The sequence below is a fragment of the Pteropus alecto genome, unplaced genomic scaffold, assembly GCF_000325575.1.
Source record: "Pteropus alecto unplaced genomic scaffold, ASM32557v1 scaffold42, whole genome shotgun sequence".
NCBI lineage: Eukaryota > Metazoa > Chordata > Mammalia > Chiroptera > Pteropodidae > Pteropus > Pteropus alecto.
Window position 1 is genome coordinate 4150253 of NW_006434825.1, and position 4955 is coordinate 4155207.

At 38.7% G+C, this 4955-nt stretch overlaps 1 pseudogene; it reads right to left on the bottom strand.

Moving 5' to 3' along the window:
- Positions 1-1887: 1887 nt before the first annotated feature.
- LOC112478145 lies at positions 1888-2461 on the bottom strand (annotated as a pseudogene).
- Positions 2462-4955: the final 2494 nt, after the last annotated feature.

Consider the following 4955-nt stretch of genomic DNA (forward strand, 5'->3'; position numbering starts at 1 on the left):
TCTAAAAATTAGTCCTACAGAAATAATTACACAGGTGGACAAAGATATATCTTGAGGATTGCAGATACAGCAATACTTATAATAGTGAAGAACTGGAGACCGCAATATGTCTGGCAAAAGGCAATTTGCTAAATGAGTTATGATATGAGGGAATATATGCTCAAGAAGAGAGATTTAATATGTCAAATAACTACCCAGCTCAGAGAATATGTGCTTACAGATCATAAACCCTAAAATATAATGCTTGTAGTTCCAGCTCTCTTTGGACAGCTCTATAAACATTTTCCACTTTGGTAAGGGTTGGTAAAATCTAGCAAATGAGGTAGTGGAATATAGGATTTATTGTGATTTTTAAATATATGTTTTATTGTGATTTTTAAAAAAGACAAAAAGTACACAAACTATTTAACCTCAAGATTTAAAAGATGAGAATCAAAATAAACCAATAGAAATTTGTAAGAAAAATTAAATCAGATAAAAGCTATGAAAACTTAAAGGAGAAGTAAAAGCAGAAACGTTTGATAGGATACACGAAAATACAGCAGACACTTCCGGTCCCACCTCATACCCATTCCTGTCCTCCCATTTAGAAACAGAACTTTGATTTTTTTTTTTTTTTTTTGCAGATGGATATCTACTCAAGCTGCATTCTTAGCTCTCCCTTGCCTCTTACTATGGCTCTATGACTAAGTTCTGACAGATGTTTAAACAAAAGTATGGTCAAGAACTTCTGGGAAGGTGAATAAAGGGAGATGCATTATTGGTGGGGTGGTCCTTTTATCTTTCCCTCCTACTTGCTGCTGGCTAGAAACATGACTCTGACAATATGATCTCCTACAGTTTTTGTCAATTTTAAGGATCACAAGGATGGAGGCCAGACGCTGGGAATCAAAGAATGAAGACTAAGTCTGGGTCTCTGATGACACAAGAATGCTGACATATCAGTCCTGGTCTGCACACCTGTGGACCACTTTTACAGGAGAGAAAAGAACTTTTGTTTTGTTTAAGATACTGTTCTTTAATTTTTTGTAATATACTACATATTCTATATTATATGATAGAAAATATGCATTTCGTTCTTTGCAAAGGGTAGTGAAATACAAAAGGAAACCCCTACCAAATCTAGTTGAGAGAGTGAGAGAGAATAGTGCTAATCAGATATAATCTTCACTCACAAAAAAGTTTAAAGGTTTATATTAAAGTATCTTATACAAACTCATGATAATGAACTTGAAAAGTCTGAGAGAAATGAATGACTTGTTAATAAAACATAAAATATCCCACTTGACCCAAAATGATATAGAAAATTTGAGCAGACCCATAACCTGAACCAAATTCAGTGGCAGGCTCAGATGGTTTCACTACTGAGTTTCATCTAAATTCATATATCATGTAATTCTTATGTTATTTAAATAATTCTACTCCACAGAAAAAGATGAAAGCCCCTCAATCCATTGTAGAAACTATCGTAAAGATAGCACAGGAGCAAAGATTAATTCCAATGACAAATATAGAAGCAAATATTTCAAATAAACTATTAGAAGACCGAATCCAGCTATCCATTTATAAAATTATATAAAAACAAATGGGATCAATTTCAGTAAAGCAAGGACTTCAGAAATAGAAATTTTATCAACTTATTTCATTATAACAACAAACTAAAGGATATCAATAGATGTTGAAAAACTATTCAATAAGATAGCTACTGTGAATACAAATAGAGTAGGATTAGAAGGAAGCTACTTAAACAAATGATGTTTACTAAAAACAGCAAACGATATTGTAAAAGGTAAATATTAAGGCCATTTGCCATTAAAAACTGGAATCCGTACTAATCATTTCACATATTTACTCATTTAACCTTCACATTAGCCCTTTGAGAGACTATTAATATCCCCATTTGAAAGATGGAGAAAGTAAGGCAAAAAGAGATTGAGGTAATTTAGTCAAACTAGAGAGCAGGGAGCCGGGATTTGTACTCTGGCAATTTGGTTCCAATCTGATTCCAAGATACCTTCTTATCTGCATCCAAGCCCTTGTATGGGGTCTCCCGCGCACTCGGGCCTGCAGCACGACGATGCCGCGCTCCACGCGCTTGTCTCTGTTCATGGGGTCTACCACGCCCTTCCAAATCACCCTCTGCGCGCATTCGAGTGTGACCGTGGCCGCCGCGTAGCGCTGCTCAGGCTGTCGCGGGTCACGGCTCATGCGCGGAAATGCGCACGCGGTCCACGCAGCCTGCGAGCGGTGTGCAGCTCATGCGCGTCGGGGCCGATTTGCGCAGCAGTTTCCCGGACGAAGGCAGGTGGTCACAGCGCTGGACGGCTTCTCCGACTTGGTGGCCTTGGCCTTGGGGGTGGGTCACTGACAGAATCCAGAGGCTGGGCAGTGCTTGTCCTTGCCTGCAGGTCGTTTCTCCAGGCAGCCTCGGGCGGGAGGCCTTGGACGGGCGGCTCGCCATGGCTGACCCCTTCTCCAGCAAAGCCCGCGTCGTAGCCGCTGCAGCGCTTCCTTCTTCCGCTGGATGCCACGCTGTCCTCGTAGGCCTTCATCTGCCAGAGATCTTCTGATGCAAGATATACTCCAGGAGGGTCTCACGCTTATACAGAAAGCCATCCTGGTTGATGACGGGGTCATGGCAGCGCTGCAGAGGCACAGCAGTCGAGTCCTTGAGAACATCCCAGCCCAGTCGAATGTTCTCAGTCCTGTAACCTGAAGCTTCTGTGTCCTCCTCCTTCTCATGGTAAGTGTACACGGCATTCTTGCCCTACCCATCATTCTCACAAACGACCCCTCATTCCTTTGAGGCTTTTTCAACTATGCCCTTCCACCAGAAAGGAACCGGAGAACTTGGTGTCATTAATTCACCCAGCTCTGTTTTGATTGGCGTTTTCATGCTCTTTCTCCATCCTTTCGCTGTTAACCTATCTATTCTTTACGGTGAAAGTCGTTGCTGTTTTGTGGATGACAAGTAGTTTTTGCTTCTTATCCTGTGTGTCAGTCTCTGTCTTTTACTTGTAGTGTTTAGAGAATTTACATTTAATGTAATTATTGATATGGTTGGATTTGAATCTACCACCTTGCTGATTGTTTTCAATTTGTCCCATCTGTTCTTCCATCCTTTTCCCCTCTTTTTTGCTGCTTTTTGGGATAAATGATTTTTTTTTAACTGCCTTTGTTCTGATGAGCTCACTATGTATCCAAATAAACAGACTCTTGTCCTTATAAAAGACTTGTTTTTCCAAATGTCCAAACCATTTTCCTGGATAATGTTAACTACAAGAATTTCCTGAAGATAATAGCGAAGTTATTTATTAGGTTGCAGTTTTATCTTTCTGTAGGAGATTCTCGTGGAGTAAATAGTTATGTTGACTCAGGTCATCTCAGCTATCAGCCCAAATAACTAAGTTTAACTTATCTACAGGGTAGGAGAATGGATAAAGTACAGTATTGTTACACACTTGAATATTGTACAGCAATGAAAATTAATGTAGCAGGATGAATTAACATGAAAATGGTGACTCAAAAACTGATCAAAACAAATTGTCATTGTATGCATATAATATGAAATCATGCATGCAAAATCAGGAGCACATAAGTAGAAAAACTACAAATAAAAACAGAGGAACGATGAAAAGAAAATTCAGAATAGTTCCTTGTCCCTTCTTCCATGAGATAAAATAAGAGAAAGATGTGATCAAGGTGTGTCACCGTGAGAGTTTCAGTAGTACCACCCATTTATTAAGGTGAGTGAACTATTCATGGTTCTTCAATTTATACGTTTAAATTCTTTATACATGGTATATATTTTTATTTTTTTAATGTTCCTTAATTCAAGAAGACAAAATATTAAACTTGTATAGAACTCAAAACATACTCAATCACCCTCTCCCCTATTCCAGTCAAGTGTCACGTGGCATTCAGTCACCAGTAAATTGGGGCATTTTTGAATTATTGCCACACTCCAGCCCTCAGTTTTACTTCTGCAAGATAAGGAGAAAGTATTTTTATAACCACCAAAGTTCCTTATAGAAATTGAATGCTTTGATTTTATATCAACATTTGAACAAAAAAACAAACAAACAAACTGGAATTTGAGTCTATCATTACTCTGTTTTGATCTTTCTTTGGAGTACCAGCTAATGCGATATGAACAAGAAATGTCATATTTACAATAAATATTGTAGAAAAGAGATATTGATGACATGATTATAAAGTTAAAAAACCCTTGAAACTCTGAACTATGAAAATTAAGAAGAGAATTTGATAGTGAACCATATATATAGTGCTAAGTGCTCAGCATTCCTCTATATCGTAAGTGCTAAGAAGAAAAAAAAAGTAAGGTTTTGGGTTAGAGATTGTCTGTGGAGAGGCTACTTAGTTTAGAGTGATCAAAGAAAGTATCTCTGAAGAGAAGACAGTTCAGCAAGACCTTAATGATTAAATTTGACTTGACCCGAGATGGAAGACGAGTGTCAAATGCTAAACTTTAAGAAGGAGGTATTAGATTTAAAGGATCTCAAGGACACAGAACTGTTTTCAGGGGAAGGTTGGAAAATACTGGCTGGAGTTAAGAGAAAGGAGCTTACTGTGCAGAGTCGCACACACAGAGCATCTTTCCGAGCTTCCAGTCATTCTGATTATTGTGGGCTGGCTGATGGAGCCAGGCCAGGAGATGGGCATAGCTCTTTACAAATCTCAGATTTATCCTCACCGTGGGGGAAGAACACACCCTTCTACTTAATAGTGCTGGTTTTACATATGTTGGAAGCATTCTTTTCCTGCAAGGGAGATGAAAAATTCCAATAACTAAAGACCACCAGGGGCAACCCTTTTGTTCAACCAAGTAGGTTTATTGACTTACTGCAGTGAAGGAGGGCATGTTGCTAGATGAACCATGAAGTGTCTCTTGGTAAGGAGGATAAGGAGGAACAGGCAGAGATTTTTTTTTTTTT